General features: G+C 44.6%; 1 long non-coding RNA gene across 1 annotated transcript in view; it reads right to left on the bottom strand.

Annotated features, from left to right (window-relative positions):
* The window catches only part of LOC115464214, a 31,530-nt gene that overhangs the window by 840 nt on the left and 3,808 nt on the right, over positions 1-26,882 (bottom strand). Inside the window, exons 2-5 of the long non-coding RNA XR_003941246.1 lie at positions 15,302-15,388; positions 13,088-13,143; positions 12,150-12,287; positions 11,808-12,042 (exon numbers count right to left, since the gene is read on the bottom strand). This is a non-coding gene — a long non-coding RNA (uncharacterized LOC115464214). The remainder of the gene's footprint in view (positions 1-11,807; positions 12,043-12,149; positions 12,288-13,087; positions 13,144-15,301; positions 15,389-26,882) is intronic.

Genomic DNA, 26,882 nt, shown 5'->3' on the forward strand with positions numbered 1-26,882 from the left:
GGAAAAAAAGAAGAGCCGGCAACCCCCTTCCATTTTCTGTCTCAGGCCACCTACCCCCGTTTACCTTTTAACGGCAATTTTCCCCTCCCAACACACAGACAGCAGTTTCACCTAACACTACCCGCATCAGTCCCGGTGTCTTCCTTCTGCCATAAAATCTGTTCTCAAATGTAAAACCCAAAAGATGGAACGACTGAGGATGGACTGGCAACAATTGAAAGGCGGCTTCATATCTGCTTTTGCCATCCAAGCCCCATTACTCATTTGACGCAACATCTCCACAGCCAAATCAAACGATTAAGTATCGTACTGAACACAAATTATGATCTATGAAGGAACAGTCACTTCAACCTTCTAGAAAGAACAGATTATGTATTAGAAGAAATTTGCTAGGATCTTTTTTTGGAATCACACCCAAAGGAGAGACAACCAAACTGGGAAATAGTGGATCTTGAAAAGGCCCAACAATTCTCTGTAGGCAATATATATATCTATATATATAAAACTCACCCTCAACGTTCTATTTGCACTGACGTCACTGAAGCCAGGTTCGTAAGTTCGAAGCTCTGAAGCCACAGAAAATCACAGTCTGTGGGCCCCGCCCTCGCGTCAAACGTTATGACGTTGAGGGCGGAGCACATTCTCAGCTCCAACGTTGTACTGTAGCTCTGCTCCGCCCTCGCGTCAAAACGCGATGACGTCGAGGGCGGAGCACACGGGGGTGTGCCAAAACAGCCAGGGTCACACATTCGCACCACGGAGGCTACAGGGGGGCCGGCGACACACGGAGACACAAAGGGACGGAGGTGAGCCTTGCTAGCGCCCGTTTCATTGCGATTTGAAACGGGCCTTCCTTACTAGTATATATATATATATATATATATTTTTTTTTTTTTTTTTTTAATTGCATTTACATTTTACTTCAAGTACATATTCTTGAAACAGAAAAGATGATTACAAGTCCATATAAATGTTAGGAAATTAATTTACAAGCATAATTAAATCTTAATCTTTGATCTTTTGCTCATCTTTAGTCCACAATATGGAGGCATTACACAATTACAAAGGAAACCTTTAATTAATCTCTACTTTACAGAAAAGAAAAGAGAAAAAGGTGGCAGAGAAGAAGGTTGAGTGATATTATACTTATTGCGGCGTTGAGGTTGTTACATTCCTTGGTTGTGACATAGGTGAACTAGCTATCTTGGCAGCCAAAAAAAGAGTTCAACTGTTTAGAATCAAAGAAAATGCATTTAACAGAATTCAGCTTTAAGACACATTTACAAGGAAAATTTAGCCAAAATAATGCGCCCAACTGAAGAGCCTTCGGACGTAACTTAAGAAACTCTTGTCTTTTCTTTTGTGCAGTCTTAGAGACATCTGGGTACATTCTTATTTGACAGTCAAGGAAATGTTGTTCTCTATTAAGAAAATATGGCTTAAGTATCCAGTCTCTATCAGGTTGTGAAATACAAGTTACTTTTGAGCGTTGCTGTTGTCAATTCCCACTTTATCAACTTCTAGCATTTGTGTTAAGTTCATATCTAAAGTCTCCACAGGCTCATCTGCTCTACGTCCATGATCTAACTGTTTCTTCAGGAAAGACAGTATATAGTAAATTTTTGATATAGGAGGATGCGATTGTTCAGGAATTTTCAGAACCTCCGTTCACTATTTTTTTTAAAGTAATAAGGAGGTGAGATTGAAAGTTGCTTTGGAAAATGTATAAGCCTAAGGGGTATTTGAACGTTGATAATTTTCCAGAATTTCAATCTTATTTTGTAGGTAAAGATTTTCTTTAATCATACTACTACTACTACTACTACTACTATTTAGCATTTCTATAGCGCTACAAGGCTTGCATCTGTTGGCAAGTCTATGAATATCTGTATTTGGTTCCCTCATGTACTATCATTTATTATAAACATGATCAGACGGCAATTGTACCATAATTAATGCCGTTAACGGTTAATATGTAAGCCACATTGAGCCTGCAAAAAGGTGGGAAAATGTGGGATACAAATGCAACAGATAAAATAAATAAATAATTCTACAAATGCTAAAGCCATAAGCATCATTTCAACAAGCAGCTATACATCCAAGGAAGCCCTCCGTCCGCTAACAGATCCCACTGAGAAGATATATCATCCCCCACTCACCTGAACTGCCAGGGGCTCCATGCAGGGATAATCCCTACCCCTTAATACTAGCAAGGTCTTCCTCACTGTCCTTGTGTGCAAAGGGGTACCGACACTCCTCTTTTCCTGCCCTAAACTAGCACAAGTCTCCCTGCATGCAGAGAGACATTAACACATCTCCTTTCAGCTGTAATGGTATCAGTTTATTATTGATTTTGCTGGATCATATATAACAATATAAAAATACAGCTTTGAGATCAGCTAGCCTGAATTTCATCTCCCCTTCCCCTTTTCCTGGGGACTTCTGATAGCAGGACTAGTCAATTACAAACACTTAACAGAGACAAAAGGGTACTGTGCTTCAAAGAGAACTAAAACTCTCTCTGCCCTCCCACCTAAAAAGACTGAACAAAAGCATGACTACGGTGGATACTTGAAGAATCACATAGACATCTCCACCAGCAGACAGATAGTCTGGAAAAGGCATAACTCCAGCTATTGATAACAAAGACTTCAGAGGGGAAACCATAAACAAGACATTTGATTGTCAAAGGTATACCTGCCCCTCCCATCAGCTTTCAGACATGTGCAGAAAGGAAGGCTTTATAATGTGTATCTGGTCCAGAGACTGAGCAGGAAGCCTTTTCACATCAAAAGACCATTTGTCAGCAAGATCCAGACAGCAAGTCTTGTGATGTCATAAGACATGAGACCAAGATACCACAATGCTTTGCAAATGCCCAAGGGTCGTGTGCTAACCAGGAAACCAAGACAAAGATCCACATGGCATGTCTTCCTGCAGCTTGCAAGAGTATAAAAGATAGAAGTTGTTCCAGACAAGGAGATGCTTCCCTTCAACTGCAACACAGATCCTTCTCTGCAGATTCTCTCTTCAGCTGCAAGCAACTCAGATCCATTCACTGCAGAAGCCCTGCTCCTTGCTCCTGACCATGTGCTCATCAATCAGCTGGACCACAGCATGCTTGTAACAAGGACTGTAAGTTAACTTACCTGTTACTTTGTTCTATTTTATGCACAAATTCTCTGTTCTAATGTAATCCGGACCCCCTGCTCTGAAGAGCCTGATCTAAAGCTTACAGGTGACTGAGCTCTGTAGTCGAACCAGGGAAACGAGTCACCCACTTCAGAGCAGAGAGGGTCAGGATACAGTTCACTAACCTCGTCCCAAATCTGTATCAGAGATGGGAGGAAAGAAACTATTGTGTTGGATTCAGTCAGACTTGAAAGAAGCAAACTTCAATATTTATAATAAATTTGATTTATTCCGATGATAATTAAACAAAACAGGAAAATGTAATTTGTAAAAATCCTGGGTAAAAGTTTTGTATTAAAATTACAATATCAGATTTGTATCACTTAGCAAATTCAGATTCATTCAATTTAAACTTTCGTTTTAACAGGTTAACCCTTTACCTCTTAACTGGAAAATATCAGATAAGTATAGGAATCAATTCTATTCCTCCTAACTTAATTGTGTAGTAATGTTTCTCTCAATTTCTCAAAGTTTGTAAGAACAGAATCTTTGTGTCAACTCTTTTTGTCTTTCAGGTTTACTTCATACCATCCCGAAGGATTCAGGTAAGTGCTCCCTGTCACCCTCTTTCCCTTTCCTCCCTTCCCAAAGTCACTTTCCTTTAGGTCTGCAGCTTAGTCTCTCTTCTCGCTTCACCGTCAAAGTCTTTCTTGCGTAGGGGCCCATTGCTTTCAGTTGCTGCGGCGTTTTCTGGAACTTCCTCCTACACTTATCTTAAGTAAATTAAACGGGAGCAAAACCCTAACTCCTTATCTATGTTTCCGGACTCCTTTCCCCTGGAATCTAAAAGGTTTTCTTTATTTAAAAAGACTGGGGCTCCTTCTAACCAAAAATAAAATAACTAAATTTCCCTACCTTTAATCTCCTAAACTATGTTCTTTGTGCCCTATTCTATGGAAGGAGAGCCGTGGATTATTCAGGAACCCAAAATCTTACCTCAATCACACGCTTATGCTAACTCCAGTTCAATCAAACACTATCCAATTCATTTATCACCACACAACTCAAATATTTATTTAGAACCTTTAAAACATTCAACACACAAATTTCCCATTAAATCACCCACTCAAATAAATCTTAATAATCCTTACTTCAATAATTCTATCCCCAAATCCCCCACTCCTTTAACCCTGAATTTCCTAAAAACCTTTAAACCACAAAACAGTAACACAATCACCCCTTTTTCCTAAGTATCATTGAACTCCCCTTTTTAATCAATCACCCCCTTCCCAGTCTTATCTTAGCCTAACTATTCCTCTCTACCTCAATCAATATCCCCTCTCACAACACGCATCCGCTCTCTCCGCTGTCCTAACTCCTTCTGCCAACTGCCAGAGACTCCGTCTCCCAGGATACGGAACCTCCGGCAGCATTCCGGCCACCCCCCCAGCCAATCAGTTACTTCCCTCAAAATTCCAAGCTTCACTGCTGACCAACAGTGCTAAATCTCCATTTTAAACAATGATTTTCCATAGGAAATAATAGGAAAATCATATAATTAAATAAAAACCCTACTAAGCATTATCCAAACTACCCCAAAATTCCCATACACAATAAACCTTTTATCCCCTACCTAGCTATATTTTTAAAATTTAAATTTAACCCTTTAAAATACATGCCCCAACGTCTTCCCCCAAAAACCCCTTTTAAAATTCCTCAAAAATGTCAAAACACCTCAAAAATTCGGAGGAAGTGACGTCACCAACAAAGATGGAGGCTTAAACAGCTAGCTCCCGCTCACCGTAGTAAAAAAAAGCGTGAGTTCTCCCGCTGATCGTGTCCTCCCGGTGCGATTTTGCTTCGCAGCACCCACGGAATCGGTGGCGCTCCGGGCGGCGATAAATATGCAAGCAGAACTCAGCCAATTTGGCTTTAAAGGCGGAAAGACGGCTAACCGCGTGGCGGGCCTGGAAACCCAGCCCGAGCGGGGCGGCAAACAATCAGACGGCGATTTGCAGCAGAGCCCTTGCCTCTTTGGTGAGGACCCAGACCGGACAGTAGCGGACCCGCTCGCAGAGCTAAAAGAATGGCTACTGGAGATCCGTGCAGACGTAAAGGCGGTCCGGGCGGAGCTGGAGACACTAGGCTCCGATCTCCGCGGTGAAATTAGAGAGCTGGGGAATCGGATGGAGGAGATGGAGTCTCGAGTGGAAGAACATACGGAAGAACTGGGATCGCTAGACCGAGCGATCGCGGACGTCCGGCTGGGCCAGCAACAGTTGACTGACAAGATGGAAGATTTAGAGAACAGGAGTCGGCGGCATAATTTGCGGTTTAGGGGTATTCCTGAAACCCCGGAATACGCCGACTGTGAGACAGTAGTGCAGCAGGTGGTGTGTGCTATATTGAAAGAGGCTGGCAGCCCAGTGGAAGCAACTGCAGTAGTGCTTGAGCGCTCTCATAGAACGCTGGGCCCAGCCCGGAACAACTTGCCTAAGGACATCATAGCCTGCTTTCAGGATTACAAATTAAAAGAGAAGGTGTTTCAGGCGGCTAGAAGCCTACAAAGTGTCAAGTGGGACACGCATCAGGTGGAAATTTATCAGGACCTGGCACTGGCCACTTTAAAACGGCGTGCGGAGCTGAAGCCGATAACAAGAAGGTTGCAGGAGCTTGGAATTCGCTACCGCTGGAAGCATCCCTTTGCACTAGCATTCTATAAGGAAGGCCGCATGCACCAAGCAAGATCCCTAGCTGAAGCTAGAGCGGTTCTCCCAGAAATACAGCAAGAATACCCGCCGGAGACCCCGGGGAAAACAAGACGTGATAGAGCCCCGGCATCCCACTCGAAATGGCAGCGAGTGGGTAAGGGACAGAAGAGATTGCAACGTCAGCAGTCGGCTGGCCACCTTACATGACTGTGGGTAAGGGGGGCACAAATGAAGTGTTAACATGTGTTGGGTCTGGGTCCAATGGAAGTTCAGAATGTAAGGCTTGCAAGAGCTATTTGGTTCTGGTTTGTAATGGTTTTGGTTGATATATAGCGGGAGAACAGTTGTTATGTTGTTCAATGGCACTAAGAGGGTGAGTGGAGGGGTGAGGTACTTCCTCTACGGGATACTCTTTCATATATGAGAGAGGATCTATATGAACATAGAGGGAGGGGGGTGGAAGGGAGGGAGGGACAGGGCGGGGGGGGGAGGAGGGGGAGCAAATGGAAAAGAGGAGAGGAACAAAGGGATGACAAGGCGGGAGACCATATCCGGGCTGGCTTAGGGCGCCTATGGGAGGTGATGGAATGCAAGATGTAACACTAGCGATCCTGAATGTCAGAGGTTTAAATGTGCCAATGAAGCGACAGCTCCTATTTCGGGAGCTGATCCGCTTAAAAATAGACATAGCCCTGATTCAGGAGACTCATTTAAAAAAGCAACATGAGAGACTATGTAGGCATCGCCAGTATCCGCATGTGTTCTTTGCATCGAACAATTCAGGCACCAAAAGTAGGGGGGTCATGGTAGCACTTAATGACTCCCACCCATGGCAGATTAAAAAGATCAGTAGAGACAAGGAAGGTCGGTATATCCTATTAGTTATCCAATTGGGAACACAGACCTACACCATAGTTAATGTTTATGGGCCCAATGCAGACCATGGGGAATTTTTTCAACGACTAGATCAGATATTGCTGGCACATGGGGAGGGAGCCGTGCTGGTGGGAGGAGATTTTAATGTTACTCCCAACCCACAGCTGGATAACTCCTCTACATCAATTCAATATGCTAAACAGGGACGGGAGCTACTTCATACATTTATAGCAAGGTGGCAGTTGAGTGATTTGTGGAGACAGGCCAACCCAACACAAAGAGATTACACATGCTTCTCCCAAGTTCATAACTCCCTCTCTCGTATTGACTTTTGGCTGGGGGATGCTGGGGCGAGTGGTAGGGTTAAAGATCAATACATAGAGCCGCGAACCTGGTCCGATCATAGCCCGGTCATCCTTGTCCTACATATGCAAGAGGGGAGGAGGGAGGCCCCACAGTGGCGCTTGGATGATGCATTGCTGGCTGAGGTGACTCATGTACTTCAATTGGAGAAGATAATTAAAGAATATATCCAATTTAACGATAATGGGGAGGTGACCCCTGGGGTGCTATGGGAGGGCTTCAAGGCTGTGATGAGAGGCCATTTTATTGCCTTGAAAGCACATGTGCGACGGGAAAGAAATCGGGCAGAGGAGTCAGGGCGCAAGCAATTGGCACAGGTGGAGAAACTAATAAGTAGACAGGGTAAGGGAGGCCCAGCACAAACTCTGCTAGACCAAGCGCATAAGCTAAGGCAAGAGATTAGGGAGCTCCAATTGGCGGATCTATCTGAACAACTGCAGAGGACACGCCAGACTCATTTTGAGTTTGGCAACAAGGCCAGCAGGGTATTGGCACACAAATTAAAGCAACAGGCAAAAAAAGCGCATGTCACTCAGTTGAGAAATGACAGGGGGGACCGCATAGCGGATCCTCAGGCCATACAAGAAGCCTTTAGGAACTTCTATGAAAAACTTTATACTCCAGATATCAGTCCAGAGGAAGTTGAGATCGAGGCCTTCCTGGATAGGAATGTACTGCCCACACTTACAGAGAGTGCCAAGCTTAGACTTTCCAGACCAATTGAGTTAGTAGAGGTCTTACAGGCAATAAAGGAACTAGCACCCAATAAAGCACCAGGACCTGATGGATTTACGAACAAGTTTTATAAGACTTTTGGGTCCCTGGTAGCTCCTATGCTGCTGAAGGCGTTTAATGATTTGGGAGAACAAAGGTCTCTTCCGGAGACCTGGCACCAAGCGAATATTATAGTCCTGCCCAAACCAGGCAAAGATCCACAGCTGTGCGGCTCTTACAGGCCAATCTCTCTTCTGGGGGTGGACTATAAAATCTTTACTGCGATCCTGGCATCCCGCCTGCAGCAGTATTTGCCGCAATTAGTCCATGAAGACCAAGCGGGGTTCGTGCGGGCGCGCCAAACATTTGATAATATTCGAAGGGCGCTCCACCTCATCCAATTTGCGCATATAAAACAGCAGCCACTATGTATCCTTTCATTAGACGCAGAAAAGGCGTTTGACAGGGTGCATTGGCCATTTTTGTTTGCAACCCTGAAGCGGGTGGGTATTCCGGAAGGGTTCATGCACTGGATATATCTATTATATCGAGCGCCCACGGCCTCGGTTAAAGTCAATGGGAGCCAGTCCACACCGTTTTTGCTGCGGAGGGGGACGAGACAGGGATGTGCCTTGTCACCATTCCTTTTCGCCTTGGTCGTGGAGCCCTTGGCGGCTTACATTAGATCACACCCTGACATACGTGGACTGAGGATGGGAACCACTGAAACTCGGGTGCTATTATTTGCGGATGATATTCTCCTTACTTTGACAAATCCCGGCACATCACTTCCAATTATTGGGGCGGCATTGCGGGATTTTGGCTGGGTGGCCGGATTTAAGGTTAATATGGAGAAATCCGAGGTGTTGAACATCTCCATACCAAGGGACCAAGTAACAAGGTTGCGAGCCACTTTCCCCTTTAGGTGGGCCTCCAAAAGTATCAAATACTTAGGGGTGAATATTACTAAGCGATTTGAGGACCTGTATGCGGCCAATTTCCCTGCAAGGGTACGGGAACTTTTTTTGGAAATGGAGAGATGGGAGGGCCTAACAATCTCGTGGATGGGTCGGATAAATGCGATTAAAATGATCTTGCTGCCGAAGCTGCTCTACTTATTTATGGCGCTTCCTATTTCTCTACCTGACAAGTTTCTAAAGGGGTTGCAGCGCAGAGTCTTCTCCTTCATATGGAAAAGGAAGCCGCCACGGGTGCGTCGGTCAGTGATGCATCAGCCGAGAGTACATGGGGGTATGGGGGTGCCCTCGTTTTTGCTTTATTACCAGGCGGCTCACCTTCGCATTTTAGCAGAGTGATTGCAGGGAGGTGGGAAGGCTTGGAAGGCTATGGAGCAGACTTGGTGCGGCTCTTACCCCTTGAGGGTTATCCCTTGGCTCTCTGAACGGGAGATCAGAGAGATAATAAAAGAAGTGCCGCCGATTATTAGGTGGCCACTTACAACCTGGAGTAATATACGTAGTAGATTCTTTAGAGGACGCATACATTTTTTACATACCGCAATACGTCATGCACCAGGATTCACACCGGGATCTATGGATTCGCGATATAGGAATTGGGAGCGGGGAGGCTTGTGGGAGCTGGGGCAGATGTGGGAGGAGGGAGAAATATTACCATTTGCAGAAATACAAGAGGAATACGGGATCCCAACGTCTAATGCATTTCAATATACCCAACTAAGGGATTACATTTTGAGGAGAGCAAAGGAAGAGTTGAGTTTGGAGGAAACGCAATTAGAGAGGGCTATGGCCAGAGGAGGGGGTAGAGGGGGAATCTCTAGGCTATATAAAGCACTTTTATTGCAAACACAGCCAATTCTATACTATACACATAAATGGGAAAAATTACTGGGGGTCTCTCATGAATACTCAGTATGGGAACGAGTGTTTGTTTCGTTGCTTAAGGTGTCAATTTCCAATGCTCTTGTAGAAAATGGCTACAAAATATTGTATAGTTGGTATTACACACCACAGAGATTAGCTAAAATGTTTAAAGGGGGGTCGGCTCTCTGTTGGCGTCAATGTGAAATGTTGGGAGATATGGCTCACATTTGGTGGGCCTGTCCTCATGCTCAACAGTATTGGACAGGAGTGGTGAGGTTGATCACAAGCATAACGAAATCAGACTTTCCAATGACAATGGACTTTTGCCTTCTGCATATGCGACCCCAGGGGTCCAAAAAATATATGTATCAGCTGGCTACCCAGATATTGGTGGCTGGCAAGTTGGTGCTAGCAGCGGCATGGAAACAACAAACTCTGCCGGGACTTAGGACTGTTATAAGGAAACTGGACTACATTCACCTAATGTCTAAGCTAACAGCGATGCGACAAGGTCGCCTGGTAGTGTATCATCGAATATGGGACTCATATATTGAGTGGTCGGCGCAGCCGGACCCTGCCTTGACAATTAACTAAGTGGGAGGAAGGGGGTAGAGGGTGGGGGAGGGGGTAAGGGGTATATAAGGGGATTACAGAGTAATGGAAACAAAGCAAAAAACTAATGTTGATGTAGCAGAGGGAAGTGTTGATACTGTTTGTTTACAATTATTTCTATGCGATTTGTGCATGTTCAATAAATATAAATAAACATTAAAAAAAAAAAAACCTCAAAAATTCAATCACGCCTCCCTCTACCTACTACGTCGAAATTAAAAATTTAAACCGCAATTAACCCCTTAAAACCAGCACCCCTTCAAAACACCCCCTAAAAATATTACAATTTAAAATGTAACCCCCCACAAAAATAGACAAAAATACCCCGATCACAAATATGCAAAAATAATTTAAATCCAACAAACCCCTGATTTAAAAAAAATAAAAAACGCATTTTCACAATTTAAAAATAACTAAATTAAAATTCTGGGTCAAAAAACCCCTTACCTTGTTGCTGATTTTCTCCTCACTCGACGACTATCATTGGTTCCGGTCCCGGACGTCCCCGTCCGAAAACGGAGCCAAAAATCGAAAAAACAAAAAACCCTCAGAGCTCCGTCCGAAAATTTAGTCCCCGGCTTGGGCCTAAACGGACCTTTCTTCGCGGATGCACGCCGCCGATTTGTGCATGTGACGCGCACCCCGTTGGGAGCGCGCCCGCACGTTTTCCCTACCCGCCGGCCATCTTCCTCAATCTTCAGGCCTCGGAACAGCCCTCTCCCGCTCTTTGGCGTCCCGCCTGCGATCGGAGCTGGACCCTCCGTGTCCGGGGACGTCTCCAATCATCCCCGGACATGCAGAACAATGCCCGCTCACCCCATCTGACCCGGGGACGTGCTCAAACGTCCCCGGGAGTTTAAAAATGACGGCGCTTTCCTCGCAGCGCTCCTATAGCGCTGCACTTCTGCATTCGGCCCCAACCGGCCCCAAATTCCCCCACCCGGGGACGTGCTGAACTGTTCCCGGGTTTAAAAAACTCAACGCTGCTCCCTGCAGCGCTCCTCCTCACTTTCCTGCTCCCAAGCAGCCCCAACAAATCCCGGAGCCCGAGGTGAGTAAAAAAATATATATATATTATTTTTTTCCCCCTATTTTTAACCCCATATTACACTAAGATCCTTTTAAAAGCTATCTCTCATTTGCAATATTATTTGTATATTAAATGAACCCATTTGAAGCTAAAAATATAGTCTCTTTGTGTTCTGAGTATATGGTATCTGTTAAGGTTAATCTTGCAGTGCAGAATACTGCATTTCAACAGAGATAATATTTAATTTATTGCAATTATCTCCTTTGGTGATTGGTGGAGAAATTAATATCCTAAAACTTATAAATACAGCGCCAGCTCTTAAATTATAAACAGTAGCGAGTGCTCTAGAGCTCTTTCCCCCAAGTAAATCATTTCTTGTAACACAGCGACCCATACTAGCATAGGGCTCCCTCACCATTCCTGTGTTCCAATGGGGGAAAGATATCAGTGCGTCAGCTAATACAGGACGCCCCGTCTATGTGCTCAGAGCTCACTGCAGAAAATCGAGGGGGCCCTGTTTCACATTACCTCATTTCGTAAACCTTGCTTGTGAAGATATATCGGCAGCGTTACAATAAGAATTACCCTCCTGACTCCAGCGTAGCCCGAGATACAGTGCTTGAAATTCAGCTTCTACCCTTTAATCAGCAATTTTTTTTGCAGTGTTGGGTTTGACAATTTGGAATCAAATTGCTCAAGAAATTCCTTCTGAATGTTTGGGATCTGCTCCATTTACTGACTTCCTGGGTACTACGTAGGGGAGCTGAGGAAAAAAAAAAAACCAGGCAGGTTAAAGAACGGTCAGAGAGACCACAAAACTAGAACCAGGCTTGTGTGTTACACAGTACCTGGATCCTCGCCCCGTCTTACCAGGGATTTGAAGATGTGGGATGCAAGAAGCCAAGAGCTGCCCAGTAACCACCATGACACCCCGCGCATCTGTAACCCTTGCAGAGCACTGATGAAAAACCATGTGGCAGCATCACTCACGAGACTCCCTGCAATCGACTGTAACAAGAGAGAAAAGAGAACTTTATCTATATTTATTTTGATTCATTTACTGCCTTTTGAAGGAACTCACCCAAAGCAATTTACCGCAAGTATAACCTAGACTTAGGCAATAAAATAGTTGCATAACAGTACACAGTATGTTACTTACAATGTCAACACAATACAATCTTAATAGACAGCAAAGGGGATAAGCAGAGATGGACCACAGAGACAGAGTAACGAGCTGGATAGAAGATAGGGGTGACTCACTTAAGGAGAAATTCCACATGAAATCAGAAAAAGGTACAGGAAAATGATCTCACCTAGAGTGAGAGTGGATAAGCAGCAGGTGTGTTAGTGTGTGTGTGTGTGTTAGAGTGTGTTAGTGTGTGTTAGTGTGTGTGTGTTAGTGTGTGTGTGTTAGTGCGTGTGTGTGTGTGTGTGTGTGTTAGTGCGTGTGTGTGTGTGTGTGTGTGACTAAGTACTACTACTACAACTAGTTAGCTGCTTCTTCCATTAAAGGCTTTGGAGAAGAGCTTGAAGCAGAGATAGCCTTGCATTCAACGCAGTGTGGGGGGCTACTACTCCGGAGTAGGCTCCTTGGAGGCTGATTTCCTTGGGAGGACCTTACAGACGATAAGCACAGTTAGGACTATACAGAGAACTCCACAAGAGGGGTGGGCTGCACACACCAGGCTGCAGAATTCAATGGAGCCTTTGCTGCATTACTCAAAGATACACACACACCCTATTTCTGCCCCCTACTGGGGATGCATATACCTCTTTCTGCTTTTTACTCAAGTACAAGTCTATTGTACCTGCTGGAGAAGGGACCGGCATAGCCAGGTGATGGTTTTGACAGAAGAGTGTATATCTTCGAGAAAAGACATGAAAGTTGTGATAAATAAATAATAAATATACACGATATTGCTCATTAGAACTTACTGTAAGCCCTGCCCCCTCTCAGGCAGTCTAGATCTTATCAAGTGAATCAGAGTACCCTGTGTCAGTAGTCGTGCCAGTGACTCTGAATCATCTGCGGGAGTAGGGCGAGGGGTACAAAAAAAAAAACTAATCTCCAGGCTCACCTTAAGAAGATGAAAAAGGAAATTGACACAATTCTTTTCCCAATTTGACTCAGTTCTTTAAATCTTTAAAGAATCAAACCTTTAACTTTGCATGTTCATACTGTTTCTTTTTATTTTTTATATATTTCTGAATCAAAGTAAGTATTTATTGTTTTTGAAATAATTTCTCTTCCCTTAACAAATCTGGTTTAACATGTAACTTTGCATTTAACATTAATCTGCTCTGTATTTCACCAGGTCAGTTCATACTCTTCAGACAGGAACAAACATCAGATAAGTATTTTTCCCCTTTTAAAACATATTCAACCCTTTTCATTTATTTCACTTTTCCTCAGAGCCTATCAAGAATTTGATTCTCTGTGTACTCTTCTCTTACAATTCCCCTTCATTCCTGGAAGAGAACCATCTTCATCTCAGGTAAGTGTTTTATTAACTTTCTTTTTTTTCCCCCTCTCACACAGTTTTCCTGCAAAATTGGCACTTAGCTGTAATTGCTCAGTCTGTAGCCAATTGGAGCAAATTCTTTCTTGCGTGGGGGCCCTTGTAGAAGTCTTGAATGTGAAATATTTCACGGCTTCCTTCTCTTATGTGTGGAATCCTTCACGGCTTTCTTCTCCCTACACCTCACTTGTAAAGAAAATAACTTGGGAGGCAAAATCCTCAACTCCCTGCTCGGGTCCACGAACTGTCTCCTCTCTGGTGACTTTTAATCAACTTTCAATACTGTGGCCATGTACTCTAATTAAAATAAAATAAGTTAAAGGGTTTCTCACTAGAAAATCTATTCCTCACTGTTGTGACCCTATTCTAAAGAATGGCAGCAAGCTCTTGCACTGCACCCAAGAACCTCACACAGAGCTACATTCCCTGTTCAGAGGGTAGTTTAACATTCCAATAACGCAGGCCTCACATCAGAACATAACATCACTCTTTATATCTAACAGGTCAACCTTAAGAATGCCACACATTTATCAAGGAGCAGTGTTAATTTTCTTTTACCTGTTATTAGTTACCCAATTCTATACTAATCCCAGATCCCTAGCCTCAACCCACCTTTCATGCAGTCACCGCCCGGATTCCCTTTCCCGATTACCACATTTTCAGCCTCCCCTCTGTCACACTTCACATCATTCCTCACTTCTCTCCCCTATCACCCTTATGGCTTTTCTCATCTAATATACGTGTAATCAGGACTCTCAGTCTCTTACTCTCCCTCTTCTGCCAGTCCACAAACTATCTCTCAACTGCTCTCTTCAGCATTCATACCTTTCCTACATAACATTTAACATTTTTCCTTCCTTTCTCACAGATCATCAGCAACACAACCTCTCGCTTCCAGTGCCACAGCCTTCTCCCCTTTTATTTCAAACACAGACACACTCACAGTGCTTCCTCGCTCCTCACTCTGCCCAACTCTCCACTGACCAGCAAGCCGTCAGTGTTGCCAGATGGGAAAAATTTTCCCTGTCCAAAACCAGCCCCAAACCCGCCCCAAACCCACACAAAGTCAAACCCCGCTTCCGACATCATCAACCCTGCCTCAGACATATTTAACCCCACCTCTGACATTGCCTCCGACGTCATTAACCCCGCCCCGCCTCAGACATATTTAACCCCGCCCCCAACGTCATTAACCCCACCTCCATGGGGCTTCTATTGGACCAATAGAAGCCCCGGAAAAGTGCCCAAACCTACACCGCAGCCGCAAGAAAGCCGCCCAATTTCTCGTAGCGGTCAAATTTTTTCCCGCAGCCAGTTGCGGAAAGCCGCCCAATTGGGCAGGAAAACCGCCCACCTGGCAACACTGCAAGCCGTTGTCAAGGCAACCAGGTCTCAGCTTGCTCAGCTGTTGTCCCATAGTGATGTCACTATAGAACCCTTATTTTTTTCCTCTTGAGGAGCCCAGTTAATATTATTTTAACCCCTTAGGGTTACATTACTTACTGCTTTTTTTGAAGAAATTCACCCAAGGTGGTGTACAACAAGTTCATTCAGAACCTAGGTAATAGACGATATCAATGAGTATAAATCCTGCAGGAAAGGAAGGATGGAAGGAATAGAGACATTAAGTATGAAATCAAGGAAAGAAACAATGCAGGCCACTTTGTTGGCTCAGGGCCAGGTACACACAACAGTCAGATATGCAACCAGGGCTGTGGAGTCGGTACTCCAAACCTTCGACTCGGACGCCGCCATTTTTCTGTCTAACTCTTGACTCTTGCTGATATTAGGCTTTAAATGTTTTGTTCTGCATCTAAAGCACTGGTAAATATAACTTATTACTAGTACTTTAGATCCAGAACAAAAAATATAAATATAAAAACAATAAATTTACCATATATTAGAATATTATAAGTTTTTATTTGTTATTTTTATTTATGGTTTTTGCAAAAAGATGCAATAAGCAGCAGATACCTTTACAAAATATACAAGTACAATACAAATGGCAAACTGCCAAACATATTTAGGAACAAAATTAGAAATAATAAACCAAAACCTTTTAGTTTGCCAGAGAATGTGGTAAAGGCGGTTAGCTTAGCGGAGTATAAAAAAGATTTGGATGGCTTCCTAAAGGAAAAGTCCATAGACCGTTAAATGGACTTGGGGAAAATCCACTATTTCTGGGATAAGCAGTATAAAATGTTTTCTTGCCGGGTAATTTGTGACCTGGATTGGGCACTGTTGGAAACAGGATGTTGGGCTCGATGGACCTTTGGTCTTTCCCAGTATGGCAGTACTTATGTAACCAATAAAATAATGCTACATATCAGTTAGCTTTTATTTTGAAGTTGGAGTTGGTACATTTTTACTGACAGACTCCACCCAAAATTGCTTCCAACTGACTCTGACTCCACAGTCCCGTATCCAACTACCTAAAAATCTGCAATCACATACAAGAAAGATGTTCCTAATAAAACCTACTAGGGTTGTGTTCGATATCACAGCCTGTTTCATTACTTATATCAGTCCTCTGGCTCACAGTCTGCTTCAATGACCTGCCATAAACTTGTTGCTTACCTGTGAATGGTGTTCTCCTGGAAGAGAGGACAAGTAACACTGTGGGTGACATTTAAAATCACAAAAAACAGAAGTGCCAGAGTTCCGAGTACAAGCTTTAAACTCTGAGCATGCACCATGCTCTACGCTTCTTTCATGTCACATCATGACCCTTCAGTCATATATGATAACTATAATAAAAACTAGACTCCCTTAATGTTCTTGTACACAGAGGAACAAGGCTATCATATTCCCCCCTCCCCCCTTCAAAATAGTACTACAGGCTCATAAGAACATACTGACACATACTGGAACAGACCGAAGGTTCATGAAGCCCAGTCTCTTGTTTCCAACAAAGGCCAAGCCAGGTCACAAATACCTGGCAAGATCCTAGAACAGTAAAACAGATTTTATGCTGCTTATCATAGAAATAAGCAATGGATTTTCCTAAATCCATCTTAACAACGGTTTATGGACTTTTCTTTTAGGAAATTATCTAAACCTTTTTTAAACCCTGCTAAACTAAATGCTTTTACTACATTCTCTGGCAATGAATTCCAAAGTTTAATTGCATGTTGAGTGAAGAAATATTTTCTCTAGTTTGTTTTAAATTTACTACTTAACAGTTTCATTGTTGTGTCCCTTAGTCCTAGTATTTTTTGAAAGAATAAACAAATGATTCATGTCTACCCCTTTCCACTCCACTCAGTATGTTATAGACCTCTATCATATCTCCCCTCAGCCGTCTCTTTTCCAAGCTGAAGAGCCCTAGCCGCTTGATTCCTTCCTCATAGGGAAGTCATCCCATCCTCTTTATCATTTTCATCACCCTTCTCTGTACTTTTTATTTCCATTTTGTGTTTATTAAATTTTTGAAAGTTACAATACAAAACCAATTCCCATTACAAAATACAAGAAAGCAACAGTCAGAGTAATATATAACAACTGACCCAATTCCCAAACTCAACTATCCCCCCTCCTCCGGATACACCACCCCTCAATACAATCCTGAGATAGAATATAGGCCTGGTTTAGTATATCGTAGTTCCTCACATTCCAACTGTCCATCCCCAAACAATGTTATACGAAGAGTTTCCCATACATCAGATTACTCCCCTTATTAATTTTGATACCACTACTACTACTACTACTACTACTTAACATTTCTAGAGCGCTACTAGGGTTACGCAGCGCTGTACAATTTAACAGAGAGAGACAGTCCCTGCTCAAAGAGCTTACAATCTAATAGACAAGTGAACGGTCGGTCCGATAGGGGCAGTCAAATTGGGCAGTCTGGATTCACTGAACGGTAAGGGTTAGGTGCCGAACGCAGCATTGAAGAGGTGGGCTTTAAGCAAAGACTTGAAGACGGGCAGGGAGGGGGCTTGGCGTAAGGGCTCAGGAAGGTTGTTCCAAGCATAGGGTGAGGCGAGGCAGAATGAGCGGAGCCTGGAGTTGTCGGTGGTGGAGAAGGGTACTGAGAGGAGGGATTTATCCTGTGAACGGAGGTTACGGGCGGGAACGTAAGGGGAGATGAGGGTAGAAAGATAGTGAGGGGCAGCAGACTGAGTGCATTTGTAGGTAAGAAGGAGAAGCTTGAATTGAATGCGGTATCTGATCGGAAGCCAGTGAAGTGACCTGAGGAGAGGGGTGATATGAGTATATCGGTTCTGGCGGAATATGAGACGTGCAGCAGAGTTCTGAACAGATTGAAGGGGGGATAGATGGCTAAGTGGGAGGCCGGTGAGAAGTAAGTTGCAGTAGTCCAGGTGAGAGGTAATGAGAGTGTGGACGAGAGTTCGGGTGGTGTGTTCAGAGAGGAAAGGGCGAATTTTGCTGATGTTAAAGAGGAAGAAGCGACAGGTCTTGGCTATCTGCTGGATATGCGCAGAGAAGGAGAGAGAGGAGTCAAAGATGACTCCGAGGTTGCGGGCAGATGAGACGGGGAGGATGAGGGTGTTATCAACTGAGATAGAAAGTGGAGGAAGAGGAGAAGTGGGTTTTGGTGGAAAGACGATAAGCTCGGTCTTGGACATGTTCAGTTTCAGGTGGCGGTTGGACATCTAGGCAGCAATGTCGGATAAGCAGGCCGATACCTTTGCCTGGGTCTCCGCGGTGATGTCTGGTGTAGAGAGATACAGTTGGGTGTCATCAGCATAGAGATGATACTGGAAACCATGAGATGAGATCAGGGAGCCCAGGGAAGAGGTGTAGATTGAGAAGAGAAGGGGTCCAAGGACAGATCCCTGGGGAACACCAACAGATAAGGGGATGGGGGTGGAGGAAGATCCATGAGAGTGAACTTTGAAGGTGCGGTAGAAGAGATAGGAGGAGAACCAGGAGTGGACAGAGCCCTGGAACCCAAATGAGGACAGTGTGGCAAGAAGTAAGTTATGATTGACAGTGTCAAAAGCAGCGGATAGATCGAGGAGGATGAGGATGGAGTAGTGGCCTCTGGATTTGGCAAGAAACAGGTCATTACAGACTTTAGAGAGTGCTGTTTCTGTCGAGTGAAGAGGGCGAAAACCGGATTGAAGCGGATCGAGGATGGCATGAGAGGAGAGAAAATCAAGGCAGCGGCTGTGGACTGCGCGCTCAAGTATCTTGGAGAGGAAGGGTAGGAGGGAAATGGGGCGGTAGTTGGAGGGACAGGTAGGGTCTAGTGATGGTTTTTTGAGGAGTGGCGTGACTACGGCATGCTTGAAGGTGTCGGGGACAGTTGCAGTGGAGAGAGAGAGGTTGAGGATATGACAGATGGAGGGGTGGTAGTAGGAGAGATGGTGTTAAGTAAGTTGGTGGGGATGGGATCAGAGGAACAAGTGGTGCATTTTGAGGAGGAAAGAAGGCGGGCGGTTTCCTCCTCGGAGATATCAGGAAAGGAGGAGAAGGAGGTCTGGATTGGTTGGTTGAGGGAGAGGGTTAAAGGGTGAAGAGGAGGAGGTGGCTTGGTAGTGAACTCAAGGTTGATCTTATGCACCTTGTCGCGGAAGTAGTCAGCCAGTGATTGACGAGAGAGTGAGGGGAGGTGGGAGCGGAGGGCACTTTGAGGAGGGAGTTAAGGGTGGCGAAGAGACGACGAGGGTTAGAGCTGAGAGAATTAGTCAATTGGGTGTAATAGTCCTGTTTGGCGAGGAATAGTGAGGACTGGAAGGAGGATAGCATGAATTTGTAGTGGAAATCTGAATGGGTGCGAGATTTCCTCCAGAGGCGTTCAGCAGATCGGGCGCAGGAGCGAAGGTAACGGATGCAAGGGGTCAGCCAGGGCTGGGGATTAGTACGCCTTGTGGGACGGGAGGTGGATGGTGCAAGGGTGTCCAGAGCAGAGGAGAGAGTGGCATTGTAAGCGGAGACAGCCTTGTAGACAGACTCGGAGGACATGATGGAGGGGAGGAGATTAGAAATACTAGATGATAAGGTGGGAGGGTCAATAGCCTGGAGATTCCTGGAAGTAGTGGTTAATGTTGGGCGGGGCTGAGGGGGAGGGTGAAGAAGTGTGAAGGTGAATTTGTGGGGGAGATTCAGAGACAGAGCTGCTAAGTCTAAAATGTAGAGACAGAGCTGCAGCACAGCCAGTTAATCTGTAAAAAAGGTGGATTTCTCAAGAAAAACTGGTATATAAGGCTGCCCCTCTAACAGAGAATCAGGTCACACCCACTAAGTTTGAATTTGTGGGGGAGATTCAGAGACAGAGCTGCTAACAGAGAACCAGTGGAGGAAGTGTGTCCAGGCTCTCTGGAAGGCAGCCAGCTGATCATGTCTTTGCGCTGTAAGTTTACTAAAATAATATGCCTCCCATAAGGCTCTCCTCAGTTGAGGCATCTGCGGAATTACTGCAGTTCGCCAACATTTTGAAATTTCCTGACGGAGAACCGCTAAGCATGGGAGAAGCACTCTCATCACTGCCTGAGGCATGGTCTCCAGCACCACTTGCAGCAAAACTAAAGCTGGGTCTGCTATAATATTAAAGGAGAACATGGTGGAAAAAAATCCTAGCCCAGGACTTCCAGAACAACCCAATTATTTATTTATTTATTTACTTATTGCATTTGTATCCCACATTTTCCCACCTATTTGCGGGCTCAGTGTGGCTTACAATAAGTCATGAATAATAGAAATACATTTGTTACGACTAGGTTATGGATTACATTGAACAGTGTTGTGCGAGACATTCGAGTATCAATGGGAGTATAACAATGGGACATCAACATAGAAACATTAGAAGGAGACAATGGGAAAAAAGGGCATTGTTAGAAACCTAGGCATATAATGTACATTGTTCCGTGAGTAAGTGAATGATTGACTGGATAGAGGGATGAGGGATCAGAAGTGGATGTGTATTGAGTTGGTGGACAGTGAGTGTGGTTTCTAAGTGTTTTGGCTCTTTCCGTAAGTTTGTTCAAACAGGTGAGTCTTCAGTAGTTTACGGAAGGAGGCTTGTTCGCTAATCGTTCTTAGGTTGCGCGGTAGTGTATTCCAAGACTTCGTGCTCATGTAGGAAAAGGTTGACGCGTGTATCGTCTTGTACTTCAACCCCTTGCAAGTTGGGTAGTGAAGGTTGAGGTGAGTTCGGGATGATCTTTTGGCGGACAGTCCAACCAAATATGAAAATACTAGTAAAAAAAAGGCCCGTTTCGTAAACAAATGAAACGGGTGCTAGCAAGGCTATAGAGAGAGTGAGAGTGTGTATATGTATGCGTGTCTGTGTGTGTGTGACACAAAGAAAGTGTGTGTGTGTGTGTCTCTGTGTGAAAGAGAGTGTGCACAGGTAGCGTGAAAATGAAGAGACAGCAGTGAAATTTTACATAGGACAGCTGAACCATTCGAGGCGTGTTTGTGTGTCTGTGTGAGAGAGTGTGTATATGTGTGTGGGTGCGTGTGTGTGTGAGATAGAGACAGTGTGAGTGTGTGTGTGTGCGTCTGTGTGAAAGAGAGTGTGAAAGGGTAGGGTCAAAATGAAAAGACAGCATTATAATTGTACATAGCACAGCACAAACATTTGAGGCAGTTCTTGCCTTATCTCCCCTGCCGCCCCCTGCATACCCAACGATTCGTTCCTTGTCTTCCATCCCCTCTGTGTCCCGTGTGTATGTGTGTGAGAGAGAGAGAGGTGCTAGCAGTCCCTGTGATAGTGGCAGGTCAGTTGCTCATTATAGCCAGTTAAGAGTGAGAGTGTGTGTGTATGTGCTGGTTTTTTTCCTTCCCTCATATGCCCTCTGTGTCCGTTGTTTGTGTGGAGAGCAGAGATCTATATGGTCCTTTTAGTGTTGCTGTTGACGTCGTGTAGCAACTGTGTGCTGCTGGTTTTCATTGTTCCGCGATGTGTCTTATGTCACGTTCCGTCGCTTAGTAACGGGTTCGCGATCTGATTGGTTGAGTGTCATTGGTCTGCCCTCGAAGTCATGATGTTTTATGTGGGGGCGGGGCCAACACTCATGGGCGAATTCCTGGTTTCACCACCATGCATTTAGAACGTTGGGACTTGTGGAGGCTTCAGAACGTTGGAGGTGCGTTTTATATAGAGAGATGTGCCCGGATTTCCACATCCCCTCCAACATTCCCCCTTTTGGGCAGGAAAGAACTTCGCTAATGTCATGGGCGACCTGTACCACCGATATAAAGATTTCATCCCATTTTCTATCAAGTTCGCTGAGATTGCATATGCTAATTTGGGCCGATTTACTGAGTCCCACTCTTGTGCAGACAATTTCCGACCAAATTCAGCCTCCCATTGCCTAATAAAGATGGCGTCTGTTCCTCTCCCACGGAGCCTAGAAAATCATAGATTGCTGAGATCATTTTTGGCTGACAAAGCCCTTTCGTTAGAAATTCTTCAAATGGGAGTGGAGGTTTACCCCAGTACTCCTTATGTGATACACTGCCCAGGAAATGCCTGATTTGGAGATACTTATTAAAAATCTCTCTTATCTAGGTTGTACATCTTTTGTAAGTCGAAGAAAGAGACCATCACTCCCCCCCCTCCTGTAGTACCTGTCCCTGGTGTGTCAGCCCCTTACATTATCTTGAAGGGTGGATCGTGGACTCCCCTCTATAAATGTGTTAACACTGATAGTGGAAAACATCGCACAAACTTACGTCCTTTAAGCAAGAGACTAAACCACCTTACCCAGAGGGCCAAGGAACCTTTAATGATGGGACTTTGAATGCCCCCTCTTCCCTCAACTACCCAAGGGCTCCAAAACATTTGACTAGTGGTTAGAGTACCCATCAACTCCCCTTCTATCTGTACCTATGGCATTGGGGAGGTCAAGCCCCAAGCCATCAGGGCACAAATCTGTACAGCCCAGTAATATTTATTTATTTATTTGTAACATTTGTATCCCACATTTCCCCACCCATTAGCAGACTCAATGTGGCTTACATTATACCGTAAAGGCGATCGCCAAGTCCGGTAGATGTTAAACAAATACAGTTTAAAATAAGGGTCAGGTAAGGTTAGAGTAAACAGGTACAAAAAGGGACAAGGAAATAAAGGAATATATAATGTCCAATGCGATGTAAGGTATTGATGCATTGCAGAGTTGAGGCATTTAAGTAGGGCCAGTAGGGTAGGCCTTGCAAAATAGATAGGTCTTTAATGATTGCCTGAAGTTTTGATGGTCGTGAATCGTTTTCACACTCTTTGGTAGTGCATTCCACATTTGTGTACTTAAGTAAGAAAAATTCGACGCCTATGTTGATTTGTATCTGAGTCACTTCAGATCTGGGACCCCCCAGGCGTCCCCCATGCTGTCTCCTTATAAGAATTTGTTTGGCCACTCTTGGGGGTCGTTTCTTCCAGATGTATTGAAATAGTTTGCGTTGCAGGTTCCCCAATACCCACCTAGGAACAGGCACTCGGAGTGTCTGGCACAAATAAAGAAATCTGGGCAGCATCATCTTTCATACTGCCACCCTCCCTAGCCAGGTGTGGGTCAGACCATGATCTATCAAGCGCTATGGATAATTCTTTTAGCACCACTTGATAATTGATTCTATACAGATCGGAAAATTTGGAACAAATATTAACTCCCAAATACATCTTTTGGCCCACCCAAATGGTAAAGATTCCTTCAGCACCTGAGCCCTAGCAGAATCTAGAGTCACATTCAAGATTTCAAACTAGGAAGCATTCATTTTAAACCCTGAAAGCGCATCATACTCCTGAAGGGTTTGAATAAGCGGGAGTGTGGTCTCAGGGCTTGTCACCGATAGCAAGATACCATCCGCAAACAGGGATATTTTATATTCAACCCCCTCCCCCCCCCCACACCTGTAGCCCTTTGACGGCTGTGTTTTGACGAATACGGGCTGCCAATGGTTCCACCGTTAATGCGAACAATAGGGGCGATAAAGAACAGCCCTGTCTAGTGCCCCTCCCTGAGAAAGCTTGAGAATATCCCCCATTTACCTGAATTCTCGCAATGGGGTCAGCATATAGTGCCATTATCCACGAGCGAAAGGATGGGATTCCAATACAACAAACATAAATTTCCACTCTACTGGATCATAGTAACATAGTAACATAGTAAATGACGGCAGAAAAAGACCTGCATGGTCCATCCAGTCTGCCCAACAAGATAAACTCATATGTGCTACTTTTTGTGTATACCCTACTTTGATTTGTACCTGTCCTCTTCAGGGCACAGACCGTATAAGTCTGCCCAGCACTATCCCCGCCTCCCACCACCGGCTCTGCCACCCAATCTCGGCTAAGCTCCTTAGGATCCATTCCTTCTGAACAGGATTCCTTTATGTTTATCCCACGCGTGTTTGAATTCTGTTACCGTTTTCATTTCCACCACCTCCCACGGGAGGGCATTCCAAGCATCCACTACTCTCTCCATGAATAAATACTTCCTGACATTTTTCTTGAGTCTGCCCCCCTTCAATCTCATTTCATGTCCTCTCGTTCTACCGCCTTCGCACCTCCGGAAAAGGTTCGTTTGCAGATTAGTACTTTTCAAATATTTGAACGTCTGTATCATATCACCCCTGTTTCTCCTTTCCTCCAGAGTATACATGTTCAGGTCATCAAGTCTCTCCTCATACGTCTTGTAACGCAAATCCCATACCATTCTCGTAGCTTTTCTTTGCACCGCTTCAATTCTTTTTACATTCTTAGCAAGATACGGCCTCCAAAACTGAACACAATACTCTAGGTGGGGCCTCACCAACGACTTATACAGGGGCATCAACACCTTTTCTGCATCAATCGGCAGTAGTACCATAGGTGTCCTTGATTGCACCGCTTGCCAATTTAATTGAATTGCTCTACGTATATTGTCACCAGTTGTGCGGTTCGGAATGAACCCACATTGATCCATATGAATAAGATCAGAAATATGAGTATTAAGTCTCTTAGCCAGAACACTTGCTAACAATTTAACATCCAGATAAAGGAGAGAGATCGGCCAACAGGAGTCGCATAACTTAGCATCCTTGCCAGGCTTCAGGGATTTAATTGCACGCCAAACCTCCTCAACCTTTATTCCCTGGTCTAGGAACTCTACCTGACTTTCCGTAAGACATGGAAGATCAACCCCCATCTAAATAAAGCTGCATTTCAGCGGGTGTCACTTACTTCAGAAACGTACAGGGCTTTATAGAAACGTACAAAATAAGTTCTCATATCCTCAGGTTTAAAATATTCCCTGCCTTCCGCATCCTGTGAGAGCAAACATTGCTGTTTCAACTGAGATGCTAATAATTGCTTTACTTTATTTATATGATGTACCACCTCCCCCGCCCACAAGGCTTGCAAGGATTGACGTTCTTGAATCTGGTGCATCAGCTCCGGGGTGGGAGACTGTGCACACCGATGTTCTAACTCAGAGAGACCTTTCCTTAATTCCCTGTCTTGACCTGCTCTCTCTCTCTTCAGCTTAGTAGCTCACATAATCAGGCGACCACGAACATACGCTTTGAAACAATCCCACACAGTCCCCAGTAAAGCATCAGGGGTGATATTATCTGTCAGGGATTTCGCTATTTAAGTCCTGAATCACCCTATCGTCGTCTAGAAGGGATTCATTCAATCTCTGGAAACATAACTTCAGATCCTGAATGTGACCCCTACACTGCACCCAGATTGAGGCATGGTCTGACCACACTATATTTTCAATACCTTGCTTTACAATAGTATATAGAATACTTTTATCCAGAAAAAAAAAACAGTCTATATGAGAATAAGAGGTATGTGGAGCAGAATAAAACGTAAATCGCTTACTTGTTCCCGAAAAATACCTCCACGTATCTACTAACCCCATAATTGTCAAAAATTGTTGTAATGTTTTCTGGTCCATCTGTCTACACAAGTGCTGTCCAGAGGAATCTAAGCTTGGGTGAAGTGTCGCATTAAAACCCCCTCCTATAACCCAGAATCCCTCAGTCCACTGAAGTAGCGATCTCTCCAAATCTAAATAAAATGACCTCTGTCCATCGTTAGGGCCATAAACAGAAACCTGAGTGTATATATTACCCTGTATGGCCAATTGAACAGCGAGATAACAACCATTGGGATCTGTTATGGTTCCCTTTACTGATGGTTGAAGTGACCCCGAAATCAAAATACCCACCCCTTGTTTTTTTGTGGAAGGATGAGAGGCCTATGTGATGACACCGGAGGCCTTGGTGACACCTTAACAAATGTGTTTCCTGCAGGTAGCAGATAGTAGATGACAACCTAGAGAGTTCCTTACATAAACGTTGTCTCTTATATGGTGAATTTAAACCTTTGACATTAAGGGACACTATATTATATTACCCATGTTCTAAAAAAATAAATAATAGCACCAGTGCCGTAGCGAGGGCTAATGGCACCCGGGGCGGGTCGCCGCTGCGCACCCCACCCCTCCCCCCGCATTCTTACCTGCGGGAGGGCCGATCTGCCCCAAGTGCACGTCACTCGAAGCTGCGTCGGCCCCGCTGGTTCCCTGCTCTCTCTGCCCCGGAAGTGCAGAGGGAGCAGGGAACCAGCGGGGCCGGCACCCCCCCGAGCGCGTGCACCCGGGGCGGACCGCCCCTCCCTCCCCCCCCTTCCTACGCCACTGAATAGCACTATGTCATACCTTCAGACCTAGATCTTCCCTCAATTTTTCCAGCTTATATAAAAAAACTTCTATCACAAACTTTTGTGTTTATGTATCGAACCATCCCTCCCTATTGTCAGAATAAAGCAATAATGAAATTATAACCTTCTCTCTCCCTCCCCACCTCCCCAGATTTTCTATACCCCTCCCTCTGGGTATATCAATAATCTACTACTACTACTTAACATTTCTAGAGCGCTACTAGGGTTACGCAGCGCTGTACAAATTAACGAATAAGGACGGTCCCTGCTCAGAAGAGCTTACAATCTAAAGGATGAAATGTCAAGTTGGGGTAGTTGAGATTTCCTGAGAAGAGGTGTAGCGATTAGGTGCCAAAGGCGACATTGAAGAGGTGGGCTTTGAGCAATGATTTGAAGATGGGTAGGGAGGGGGCCTGGCGTATGGGCTCAGGGAGTTTGTTCCAAGCATGGGGTAAGGCG

The sequence above is a fragment of the Microcaecilia unicolor genome, chromosome 3, assembly GCF_901765095.1.
Source record: "Microcaecilia unicolor chromosome 3, aMicUni1.1, whole genome shotgun sequence".
In the NCBI taxonomy this organism is placed as follows: Eukaryota; Metazoa; Chordata; class Amphibia; order Gymnophiona; family Siphonopidae; genus Microcaecilia; species Microcaecilia unicolor.